We start from the raw sequence: 14,050 nt of genomic DNA, 5'->3' as shown, positions 1-14,050 counted from the left end.
AAAAAAACTTACAGGTCACATTGGACGGAGTGATTTATATTTGTAAAACACATATACATTTACATACAAATACATAAATACTAATACATTCCGTACTAATAGAATATTAATGTATAATTATACATTTTATATGTGGTTTATTGCAGTTTAACTCATTTTCATAAAACCATTAACAGAAACAACTAATTCCAGGGAGCAGAGTCATTGAGAAAATAATATTTGCTCAGTAAAAACACTCCTTTATGGAACCCCCAGTTTCATCAGGCTCATGAAGGCATGCCACAGGTTGAGACCCTGCCTAATATTTCAGGGAGGACCACACATTGATAGCTGTCTGCGGCTGTTTATTCATTATATGTGCAACCCCCCATATCCTGAGGCCATCACCCCTCGCTCCACAACCTGAGAATGAACCAAGCCATGGTGACAATAGACCCACTTAACATGGACACAGAAGTTTTGTATAATTTAGCCTCCTTGAAAGGAGGATCAGCCTATCCGGGAACATGCAACATCCACAACCCAACACATACATGTACAAGTACAAGCTTTGGTGCCTTGTAACATACCAGCATGTCTGGGAACAATGATGACGGTAATTTCATGTAATATTATACAGGGCTTTGGACTGACGGATTTTTGGCACAACCTAAGCAACCAAAGAGAAACACGAGATTTGGAACTTTGGATGTCAGGAGTCTGTGGAAGGTCCCATCTAATGGGCTTTTGTAAACATGGCAGTAATGTTTTGTATATACCTCTCATAAAATGTGACTAGTTGAGTGAAAGGACACTCAAAGAGTCAGTTTGATGTGTGTTTATTTCTGCTCACAGCATGGGGGCCTGGGGGAAATGGGTGTACGCGAGGAAAGGGAATGAAATATAATGTAGGAGAAGAATAAATGAAAGGGAGAAAGGGGCCTGAGGGATTAAGGTATGAAATAAATGGTGTTTCCTAGAAAACAAATTTGTGCATGGGCTAGGAACTCATGATCAGAATCTAGAGATCCTTTCGTATTTTATCCCAGCCCGCCCAGAAGAATGCCGAAATAGCACCATGAAATACATAATGGTCATTATACTGCACACACTTCCCAAATAACCACATTAATATTAGATAATTAAATATAATGGCAGATAAAGGTAAAGCTAGGCCGGTCACGGTAGCCGAGTGGTCTAAGGCGTGCACTGTCTTCGCTCGCTCGGAAGCCGGGATCATGGGTTCGAATCCCACTCAGAGCCTGGATGTTTGTGTGCGTTTTTCTGTGTTTGTGTACAGGTAGAGGCCTTGCGACGAGCTGATCACCCGCCCAAGGAGTCCTACCATATGTCTAAGATCGAGAAAAACCGAAGTGAACAGAGAAGTTCTTGGAGGTAGGCCTAGGCCCACTGGGTCTGTAGTGCCAAGGGGGGAGGGAAGGGTAAAGCTATCCTTGTAACAGGTCGTGAAGGCCCGTAGGGTTGTAAGATGTAGGGGCTCCCATATTTTCTAGAAAACTGGCTCACAGATGGTGGTGAGTTTGTCAGCCTTACGCGCTGGCCGCCCCTTACTCCCTCCATCAGGAAGATCCCTGGTACTCATTTCTGTTAGAGGCTGAGTCGACCCCAGTGCCATAGTGCGGCTGGAAGGATTCGAACCCACGACCTTCCGGCTTGTAACATAGTGCCTCAACCAATTACGCTACCGCGTGCCCCCTTGAATATAATGGCAACTTCCAAAATTAGATTTACGTCAGATTATTGACTTGGGAAGATTCAGGGCCTTGTCATTATTAAGATTAGATCACCTGTGCGTCGGTTGGACCGTGGCAGGATAATTTTCATGTTATTACTTACGTTTTACAAATTATACCAACTACAGAATCAGTCTACATCGGCGTCTTTGTTACCCCAGTCATGTACTAACGGTCAGTGGGGCACTACAGATCACAAAAAGAACCGACAGCAAAATGTAATGGAGCGTGCGGTAAGACTCCCAAGATGTGAAGGAGAAACGAATTTGCGCGGTGCGGAAATCCCCGACCACAACGAATAGTCAACCGCGGCAGGTGACGAGAGAGAGAAATAACATTTCGGCAAAAGTCAAACAAAGCACAGATATGCAATTACGTATCAAGAATGATAAATGACTTATAATCATGCATGACACCACTCCAGCTGAAAACTGTTCAAAAGAACACCATTGAATTTCAAGAAGTTCTAAACAACTCCCTTCTGTTAATTGTAATTTAAAAAGTGTCGCTGTTGTTACAAAGTATGTCACCTGTTCAGCACAAACAAAGAATCGCCGTGATAGCTCGACTGGCCAAATTCGAGCGAGTGTAGTGTTTATTTATTTTGTGCTATTGTAAAGTAAGAGATCAGTTTATCCCAAGGCTTACTCAAGCACCACGCCATGAAGGCGTGTAGGGGAGTGGAAGTATAACTCCACCATTCTTGATCTCGGCATTAGAAGGAGGTGAATGGTCAGTCTGACGCCCCTGCTGCTTTACCCTCGGGGAAAAACCTTCAGTAGCCGTTGGGTGGGCCCCAGAGTCGGACTGGAGGTTAAGGAGAAGAGACAAACATTTTGCCCCTGCCGGGAACATAATCAGCAGAACACACAGTCTACTCAGGCAATAAACAATCGGAAAGGGATCCTATCAAAATAGACGTGTATGGAGACTACTGGCTGTTCTAGACTTCTGTCCAATCTGGATACGTGACGGTAGCCTCAGTGGTAGCTGAGCCATGCCATTCAGCCATACAGTAATATAACATATCATTATGATCTCAAGAATGTTAAGTTACTGAGTTTGTATAGCAGATATATAAATTGGGCCCTTTCCAAAGTATCTTGAAAATGAAATTTTATAAACGCAAACACTACGAAATAATTATGGTCTCTGAGATCTATTTTCTGCCATTAAAGTAAAGGTATTTAAGTTGTTTTCTTCATATGAAGTGTGCTGCACCATAATGAGTATATGTGAACTGCAAGATACACCAAGTTAGACTTGAAAGGATTCTGACGATGGTGTATACTGTACTTCTTTTGTTATGGACTTCATCCATCGTCTGGTATGTAAAAGACAAAAGACCACGTCGTTTCGTAGACTGGATCTGTCTCCGTCTTCAGGTGGGTGGGGAAGACCTGAACACGGAGACAGATCTAGTCTCCGAAACGTCGTGGTCTTTTGTCTTTTACATAACAGACGGTGGATGAAGTCCAAAACAAGCCAAAAGAAATACAATACACCAAGTTGACTGGAAATGTTTTTACCGCTTTTTCACAATATGCATGGGCCCGAAATGAGACGTTGTTGGAAAGAGGCTACTAATATGCTAAGAGATGGCTATTTCATTAAGCCTGTGCTCTCCTCATTAACACAGATTTTTCATATCTTTATTTGTGAGTCTGCCATCAATTGTTTCGCGGAGGACCACACCCACACAATTCCAAGCAACAGAACTATTATTTAGAGACTGTTAAGAAACTTGTACCTGTTTCTTGGAATTCAAAGCCCTCCCTGAAAACCAAGACAGTAACGTCCAATTCCGTTACCAGAAACGAAGCCATTTATTCTGAAGTACAAAAGCCCACATAACCTGAGAGACAGGGATGTGACTGGATGCATTTTTACATACGTTTATCATGTTTTAGATTTTGACACAAAATCACCTTCTGAGATCGTCAAGATTTTGTCGTCTTACTTAGCATCGTTTCTTTGCTAGATACACTGGGCGAGATAGTCACGCCTTAGTAGGATCGAATCATACCAGTATTTAGAAAACACCTGTATCAAATCCAGAGGCCGACAATTCTGATCGAGACGTTTGTCGCTCCTTTTAGATGGCACAGTCTAGCTGGATAATAAGTTAATTCTCATACACGTATTCCTTTATGAGTCTAGATAAATGTGGAATTAACTAAGGACCCAACTCCATGGAGCATGGCACTTAAACCGGCTAGACGCTCAGCTAAGAAAGAAAACCCTCGTCCTTATGTAACCCGAAGGGTTATGTTCACAAGAGCTCATCACTTATCCCTATTCTGAACTACATGAAATCGGTCCACATCATTTAAACCTTACCTTTTAAATATCCTCTTTAATATTGTCCTCCAGAGTATAACTACGTTTCCCTAATTGTCTCTTCCTGTCAGGGTTCTCAGCTAAAATGCTAAATAAATAATCGTCATTCCCACGTGTTCTAAATCTCATCTATCCCACATGTGCCATAGCTCATTCTTCTTATTCTGGTCGCCCTAATAATATGTGGTAAGTAGTACAAATTATGAATCTCCTTTTTTAAGCAGATTTTCCAACCTCATGTTGCTTCATGTCATGCAGTTCCCAATAACCTCATTGTACTGATATTTATTCGTGAAATTACATCACTTGGAATTTTAACCAGATCATTTGATGCGGCACAATTTCCAAGTAGTCAGTGTTGCGAAGGTGCAGCGAAAATTCCAGTCGTTCAACTAAAGCGATGACTTGGCAAGAACTTGAGCAGTTTAACGCAGATCCGAGGTGTACACTCATAATGAAATGGAAGGGATGTGGAAGGAAGCGGTCGTGGCCACATTTACGGTACCATCTCGGCTCTTCCTAGAAGGATCAAGGAAACCCGCGAAGATCTCAGTCGAATGGGGCAACGCTCGAACACAACTCTGAAACTTTTCTTTTTATTGGTAGTGGGGTCGGACTAAGTCCCTTGTACTGCTGCCACTTCTGGCCTATTGTACCAGCACCAGATGATAGGTGAGGGTGATTGTGGAGCAATTAGTGGAATGAAGATTGGCAGGGGAAACCGAAGTACTCGGAGAAAACCTGCCCCAGCGCCACTTTGTCCACCACAAATCCCACTTGACCAGAACCGGGATCGAACCCGGGCCGCCGCGGTGGGAAGCCAGCGACTAACCGCTTGAGCTATGGCGCGGCTCCTAACTCTGAAACGTTACTGCTTGAGCCAACTTACTCTTTGTCTCGGATGGAAACTTTACAGCACTCACCACCAATTCAGCTTGTCTTTGAAATTTCAAAACATGTTTGCCGGCCAACTGACTCTCATTCCTAGAAATCCTACAGAAAGTTCCTCTTAACCTCTTACCAATATAAACTAAAAAAAAAAACGAACTTCGTGGCTTGAGTCCCCAAGCGAACCATACCGACCGGGCGACCACCGCTTGTCGTCGAAGTTAGTGCCAACTTTAGCGGATAGAGAGTTTCGCGTGGTCAGCACAACGATTCCCCACGGCCGTTAATTTCAGTTTTCTAGACCGGAGCTGCTATTTCCTTGAAATATCTCCTCAATTATCCTCACGAGGCTGAGTGGACCCCGTTCCAGACCCACTACTTCTAAGAAAATCTGGTAGCGCCGGAAATCGAACCCAGGACCTCTGGATTTGTACCCAGGAACTCTGACCACTAGACCACAGAGGCGGTCTCCTCTTACCTATATGCAACTATTAATTAGGAATGCTACTGGCAAATAGGTACACCCAGCTAGGAGATGGTGACAGTCTATCACCACCCCATCCACGGCAAAGACCTATAGAAATCTACAAAATAGAGTCGCTACACCACAACAGCTGCACCAACGAAGTAAACGTGATATGGATTACTGCCCTTGATGTTAGGAACCGCAGGAACCATAGATCATATAGGTATTTTTCGACCGTCCCTCAGTGACAACTTTCTGGAACCGTCTAGCCAAGATACTCAACCAATTAATGGCCAGCCCATTCAGGTCCAGGACCAGTAAATTACTTTTGACCGTCGCCATCTCAGTCATTCTTGATTTCGGGCTCAGTCGGGACCATTGACCAAAGTTTTGTAATTCCAAGAACGTTTACGTGTTTGGAAATGTGGTCTCCTCTTTCACGAGAGGAAGAATTGGTCTTTCTCAGTAGGTGCCACGCTTGTTATACCATAATTTAGCACGAGTGTACGTGCACTCACACAGCGTCCAGGCATTTGTATGAGTACTTTAAGGACACCATACACGCTTTGTCACATTACTACAATGAATAATACTTATGCAAGAAATACACAGGGCATTTTTCAGTGTAGGCTTCGGAAGCAGATTATGCCTTAACTTAATTTACCACTCCTAAACGGCTGAGAGGTCGGGGTTCGAGTTCCGGTAGGGTCAAAGATCTCTCTTCTCCATGTAGTCCAGACTGGCTATGGGCCCACCCAACCTCCTCTCCAATTGGTAATGGGGGCTCTTTCAGCGGGGGTAATGCGGCCGGAGAGTGAATCTGACCACTAACATGCAACTAGTGCCGAGGTCAAGTAAACGTGGATCTATACATCCACTCCCCCGTACGTCTTCATGTGGTAATGCTTAACTTTACCCTTTAACACACTGTAAGGCAACTACACTCGATACCGCTCCCCAGCCAACCGCCCACTACCTGCTGGTACTAGCCAAGACCTCCATCTACAAGACATATCTAGAAACAAACAACGCCCCCCCGCCACACACCAGACTGCTACCAGATAATCCGCCTGTAGTTTCAACACCAGCTCTACACGGAGACGCATTACAACCTATGGAAAAACCACATGGACTCTTTCAGAGATTTTCTGTTGCACAGAACATCCTAAGGAGGATCCACGAAGGAAGAATGTCATTCAGCGGTCACATTTAGAGACTGCAATGTGTTTCATCCGAATATCTCTTGCCTTCAATCCTTAGCAGTTCTTTTTGTTCGAGCTCTGTCTTCTCATTTGGATAGGGGAACACGCTGATCATTCGAAACCTTCATAAATTTCCGAATTATACAAAACTATGATGTCTACAAGTTACCGTAACGAGATAAAAGCCATAAAAGTCCTCTGATCCTTGAATCACTGGCATGCAAGCATAAAATAACAACCAAATCCAGATATCATACTGCACAAACAAACATTGGCTTCCATTGTGTTTGTCTACATATTCGCCTGTCAAAGAACATATTATCTGTGATAGGTCTATCTGTATTTTATGACTAGTCATTTAATGAATTCAGTAAAATTCCATTTGACCTTCATGTAAATTAAAGGTTATATTTGACGCGTCTACATCAAAACTAAAAGTGTCCGACAAATTTAAATGCAGGCCATGTAGAGTTTAAAGCCTGAATTTCATGTAAATATGATAAAAATCAATTCCTACTTCACAGAAAACACCACGTATATCCATTATAGATATAAATTGGTCAGTGCTGTTTGGGAAAATATTCGCTGTTCATTCTCAGATTCATACTAAACCCATAAATATATATCCTGCTGTCAAATTCAATTCTTTTAATGCGAAACCATATAGTAAATACAAAAACCAGTCTCCTCTGAAGGGTTACTATGAAATTGTATCGAAAACTGTCCAGTAATTTCTAAGATGAAACAACAGCACTACTTCCTTGTTATGTGTCAATTTTATGTACTGCGTGCAAATTATGTAAAGTAAAAGCTGGAACTGTTTAGTGTATGTCGTCAGTGGTTTATACAAATCGTTGCTATTTCTTATCAGTTCTTGACAGGCTCCATCATTTTTATTAATATTATTCGCCCTCAGAATCCTAGCAGTAAAATTGCGAAAGCTCTAAATTAATTATACTTCAATGAATATCAGTATGGAATAATATTTTTATTTTATTGTTTCTCATTTATCAAAGTTTGCCTTCTCATGTGAACTGAAGGGACTAACCAGAACGAACCCTCAATATCGGATTGAGTCAAAACATCTATGTACAGAGGCTGCACCTAGTGGCGAAATATCACATTAATAGGATTTGAGGATCTCACAGCGGTGGTTATGAAAAATTCTATCTTCTGGGATACCATTTCATGTGGCCCACTGAAAGTCAGCCGACTTTTCTGAGAAACACGTCGCCTCCATCATCAGGGTTGAATAATAAGACAAGCAATAAACCAGCATGAAGTAGACAGCAAACAAAATACTAACACATTCTAAAATGTTCTGGCGATGGTGTATAACACTCAGAATTTTGGGGTTTTGGGGCTTTTTCCATCTTCCTGTATTCTAGAAAGTAGACGGAAACAGATCCAGTTTCCGTAACGTTGTGTTTTCTTGTTTCTAGAATACCAGATGATGGAAAAAGTCCAAAAACTCAGCAATTTTGAAAAAAAATAACAGTTCAATAACGAAGTAGATTATATAATGCAAAGCTGTCTCGCGGTCCAAGCAGATAGAGGGTGTGGTTTTAAGATAATCGTGCACACTATATCAGTGTGACTGGTTAGCATCACGCTCCGGTCGCTTAATGTCGGTAATGTCATCTACGTAAAATTGTCCCTGTGCCCAACCAATTAAGCCCAGCGCCATGAAGGTATGTGGGGGATTTTCTTGACCTCGGCAGTAGCTGGAGGTGAATGGTCAGCTTCACACCCCGGCCGCTTTACCTCCGGAGATAGAGCCCCTGGTACCCATTTGATTGGAGGTGGATCCCATAGTCCGTCTGGACTATGTGGAGAAGAGAAAATTCTTTATCCTACCGGAACTCGAACTCTGAACCCTCGGTCGTCCAGCCCCTAGCCAGTCACTATACCGACTACATATCCCGACTCCTTCTGTAATATCACTTATTCTTGTTTAATATGGGGCTATATGAGCCTTAAAACCGGCTTGATCACACGACCACATACGGAAGGTAAATAAAAGGTGAAACTGTCCCTGTAACATGCCATGAAGACTCATAGGGTTGTCAGACGTCGAAGCTCTCACATTATCTAGACAATCGGCTCACAGATGGCGCCTGCCGCCCTTTACGCCCCAGGAAAATTCCTGGTACTCATTTGTGTTAGAGGCTGAGTCAACCCCAGGGCCATAGTGCGGCTAGAAGGATTAGGTAAATTGGAAAAATCCAGTGACCTCATCGGAAATCGAACCTGCGACCTTTCAGCTTGTAGCATAGTGTCTCAACCAACTACGCTACTGCGTGTCACCCGACCACATACGTTTTGTAAGATTAATAAAGATTTTCAGCTCATTTAGTTTAATTATCTGATGCGCTATAATATACGTAGTAAGAAGAACGTCTATGAACAACAAATACAGAGATAATCTTTCTAAATTGTTTATTAAAATGTTCTCGACCTTAGTAGTATTGATTTTTAGTTATTTTAAATTTGTTTTAATGACATTGATCGTAACTGTTCACTCAAGGAATGACACTGACGGTGGTATGAATGAAGAGTGTTATCTTCTGGAATATAGCGCTGTGTATTCCGGCAGAAGTCCAGCGATGTTTCGGAGAAACCTACTGCTTCAATTTTTAGGGTCGAAGAATAAGGCAGGCAAGAAACCAACAAGAAGCAGGCAGCAAACAAAATTTACTCTTCGATCCTGAAAATGGAGGCAATACATTGATCCCAAAAGTCGATTAACTTCAAGCAGATTACATGCCGTTACATCCCGGAATATTGTACTCTTTATAGTCAGTGTGCGAGGGCTTCAGAGCCAAGATATGAGAGTATGTTCGGAAATAGACTCGTTTCTTAAACTGAACTACCAGCTCCTGATACGGCATACGGTTTACAGGTATCACGTGCTTCTATGGCTAGAACACAGAGAATTGCCTTTATTCCTAACTACAAAACCATCGAAACTTCTAACATACAACACAAAAATACGATGAAACATAGGCCAACACCGCCCAAGAGTCAATTCAAAATTCAGAAGTTCAAAGGCGCCAGCCATTCTGCGACAAGAAAAAAGTATATATATATATATACAAGGTGTTTCACGACTTTATGGCATAACTGCAGGAGGTGATTTCCTAGGTCTTTGTGATCAAAAAAGTTCATATAAACATGTGTTCGATTTTGGACGGTTACGGAGTTATGAGCGTTTTAAACTCAGAATAGAAGGTAACGATTACTGACAATAAACGGAACAAAATAATAAACCAGCATAATACATGATACATTTAAAGTATGAATGTAAAGTTAACTTCGTGAAATTACCTTTAATTTGAATTTATTGGTGCTTAAAGCTGATTTTCGAAAATGCCACCGCCGGCCGCAACACAGGCTGCCGCTCGGTTGTGAACCGCGCCGGACATACCAACCCACCCCGCCTTAGGTACCTCTCAAGTGTCGAGATAACGAGAACGCTCTGTCTGTAGCTGGCTAAAAATAGCGACCCGCCAGATGATAGACGCGGTTCACACGAGGGCGTGTACGGGAATGAAAAAACGGTCATAACTCCGTAACCGTCCAAAATCGGACACATGTTTATATGAACTTTTTTGATCACAAAGACCTAGGAAATCACCTCCTGCAGTTATGCCCTAAAGTCGTGAAACATCCTGTATATACTAGTATACAATAATAATTCAGTTAAATTTATTTCAATTCTTATTTATTTGCGTGTTAACTCAACAGTCCAAGGGCCAATTACAAAATGAGTACGAGTGAATCAAAGAAATAAAAATACAAAACAAGGCAGTTTATAACATCTGCCAAATGATGATAAAATAGTAATCATCATCATCATCATCAATTAAAATCAATTCTTATTCTTTTACCTGCAAACTTAACAGCCCAGAGGCCAATTGCAATATTAGCACGAAAACGTAGAAACAAACAACAAAAAACTTACAAATGAAATACAAAATAAGGTAGTTCATTTAATTATTATTATTGTTACGTCTCACAACCCTATGGGCCTTCACGGCCTGGTACAGGGATAGCTTTACTTTTACTCACTTTATAAGAGTAATTCCATGAAATTTCAAAGTTATTATTAAGAGACGAGAGAAGTGACATAAGTACATTTGCAATGGTTATGCCATTATGCGGCGAGAAAGGATAATATTCATAAATATTCGTACATACATGTAATAATAATAATAACAACAATAATAATGATAACACCAATTGTAACATATTATAAAATATGATTAGAAGAACGTTCCTGGCTCCAAATATGTCAGGGTCCCAGAAAACAACATTATCAGCTGATGCACTTCTAGCAGAAGGACAATTTTTGCACGAGGAGCAGACAATGAACAATGCAGAGTCTCTGTTATACTGAGCAGGAACTCAAAGACCAACAATTTCCAAAACGGAAGGGCAGAATTTGAAACCAAGGTAAACTTGAGTAAGAAAGAATGTAAGACTGTGAGGCGATGCCTTCTCACAGGTATAGTGTGCAATTTTAACTCCTCCAGAGCAAGAGAATAACTGTACGTAATGGACTTGAGGATAGAAACGATTAAAACAAAGGGCCGCAAACCTCTGCTGGATGCGTTCCAGCTTGTTGGCATCAGTTAATTATTGGAGCCACGGGTACAGTCACGAGAGGGTTGAGAAAATATTTGGAACTAATTCCTGGAAAGCACTCCATAGATTCACTGCAAAAAAACAGCTATCCTGGGAACATCACACATACAACGGAAAGTGCTACAGTGCGAAGCTTGAAGCCTGAGTGGTGAGGTGCATCACTGGTTCAAGAAAAGGAATACCAGGAAATAAACCTGTGACAAGAGATGATGACGATAATGATAATAATAATAATAGATATGTAACATTAAAAATCTATACAATGGCAAAGTAGGTTTTATGACTTCTGTTTGGAATTCGTTAGTATACTGTACAGCCGTCACTACGCAACAGGCGAACGAATAACAGTGTAAGGGCGGCCGCACACCAACTGCGTCAAGACAAGCATCAAGACATGAGATAAAAGACGCAGTCTTGCTTTATTCGTGATTTGTCAGCATGAAACTGACGTCAGCATCATGACTCAGACTGGTGTGCGGCGGTTTTCATGATCTCATTCATTTCAACTGTGCTCCTTTCTTTGCGTAATGTTGCAGACAATACCTCCACCGTAGCCCTGCGATTCGCAGGAGGCGACGAAAAAGGAAAACTCGAATCTGAGACAGTAAAATATGGTCGCGAGTCCTACGGGACTATGATTCGAGAATGAATGAGCTTGGGAGGGCCAGCAGAAATTGTAAACGACAGACCTGTCCTCCCGTCAGAGAGAGCGCTCCACATCAACAAAACCGCAACTGCCTGACAGTAATAAAAATCTGGTCGTAAGCCCCAGATGGGTGCTTTTTTTCAAAGACAGACTGGCCGACTGACCGTCGGTCATAACATAAGACTAGCTGTCAGTTGTCAGTTGAGAGTCCAGTTCTGTACGGGAGGCTGTGAAGATAAGACCTGAGCGCGGGAAGCTGAAGAGTCTCTACTGTTAGAAGCTGTTGCTAGGTAATGGCTGATATTCGGAAAAGTTTCGTTTGAAAGAGATTGCCTTGGGGTACCAATTGAGAAGTATGCAATTATGTGGTCAGTAGACTGGTTATACAAGTAACAGATGATGCTGCTTTTCTTTTGCGCTGGTACATCGTCATACCCAAGAAACGGAAATGGGACCAGCAAAACGTAATTGACCACCCACGAGAAGCTCACTCATTCGCAAATATATGTAAATCCCAGTGAACTAAAAAGCGAGTTTCTATCTTATAGAAAGCAAATCATACATATCTCCATTAAAAAGACCAACCGGTTTAGGCTTCAGAGTCTGTATGGCGCTAAGCCGAAAAGAAACGTCCTTACTCCGTCGAGAATCGAAGCCTACAGACTAGTCACTATACTGACTGAGCTACAGGTCTACCGGGAAAAGCTTGCTTATTATATTCCTACCAAATTAATGTTACCTTTTATTTTGTATACACGACGCTTTGATAGCTGTTATTAGAGGTAGCATCTTGGGAGACTTTTCATAAGTGATCTTCAATTTCAGATTAATTTTGATGGTTGGGCTCGAAACCAGGGCCATTTAAATGCTTGGCTAGTACTGTAGTCATTAAACCACCGGTGTCAGGAAGCGAATGACTGCCTTCATGCCACGAATGCGGGCAAGTTTTTACTTAAATCTGAACTGTAATTACTTACATGGACTAAAATGGAGGAACGTCGCTATTTCGTATGTTTTGTCATCTTCATGGTATGCGGATTTACGAACGGCAAATGGGACAAGTCGCCCGTAACCTGATTCACAGTGAAATCATGACAAAACAATATATGAGACAGGCAATGACCTTTAAATACTGTTTCAATAATGTTGTCAAACGTGATTCAGTGGTAGCCGGTTAGAGCGGGGAATAACAGTGAGACAGGGCAAACCTTCCTCAGATGTCCTATAATGCCTTACCATGATTGCCTGACGTGTAACTGATAGTAATTAGCAGGTTCGTCAGGCACGGAACGAAATTTGCTACTTACAGACAGTTCCGCCTAAAACTCCTGCACAAATGTTTATACATACAACAAGAAACCAAGATCAATTCTGAAATATATTTGCTTATTGCAGGGCTAACATACGTTTCCTTGGGTGCGGAATAGCTTGTAGCCACGGTAACACGTCGTACTCACAGTTATTCTAACTGCAATTTTTCTTGGCTCAAAACAAAATTGTGGAGCTCTCATTAAAAAGATTATCCCATATTTGAGCATCCTCTTGTATTTATTTGTGTACATGACACACATGGGCATGTGGTAACGTAGTTAGTTGAGGCGCTAAGCTACAAGCCGGAAGTTTGCAGGTTCGAGTCCCGATAAGGTGGTTTTATCATTTGACCTAATCCTTCCAGCTGCACTATGGCCCTGGGGTCTACTCTAACAGAAATGAGTACCAGGAATCTTCCTGGGTTAAATGGCGGCTGGCGCGTAAGGCTGGCAACCTCACTGCCATCTATGGCCCGATTGTCTAGAAAATGCGGGAGCCCCGATTTCTCACAAGCCCATGGGCCTCCATGGTCTGTTACAGGGATACCTTTTTAATTAAAAATTCAGAGTATAATTCTGTTTTTTCATTCACCTCTACTTCCTATCGGCTTACTCGGAGCCATTAATTCTGACATTCACTGTGCCTGAAGAGCGGCCCTTCAAGGGCAACTTTCTTTATTCCATTCCACCTGCTCCCATTAGTTTGCGCAAAGCCCCGAGGGCGGTTCTCCCTTTCCCTATTTTTTTTCCTTGGCATTACAGCCCCAGTGGGCCTAGGCCTACCTCCACTTCGGTGTTTTTTGATCTTACATATTCGG

At 42.0% G+C, this 14,050-nt stretch overlaps 1 protein-coding gene across 4 annotated transcripts in view; it reads right to left on the bottom strand.

Moving 5' to 3' along the window:
- Positions 1-14,050, bottom strand: part of LOC111873404 (etoposide-induced protein 2.4 homolog) — an 80,072-nt gene that overhangs the window by 19,453 nt on the left and 46,569 nt on the right. The window lies entirely within an intron of this gene.

This window comes from Cryptotermes secundus, unplaced genomic scaffold (genome assembly GCF_002891405.2).
Source record: "Cryptotermes secundus unplaced genomic scaffold, Csec_1.0 scaffold22, whole genome shotgun sequence".
Classification (NCBI taxonomy): domain Eukaryota; kingdom Metazoa; phylum Arthropoda; class Insecta; order Blattodea; family Kalotermitidae; genus Cryptotermes; species Cryptotermes secundus.
The sequence above is the reverse complement of the archived record's forward strand: the minus strand, read 5'-3'. Positions and strand labels throughout refer to the sequence as shown.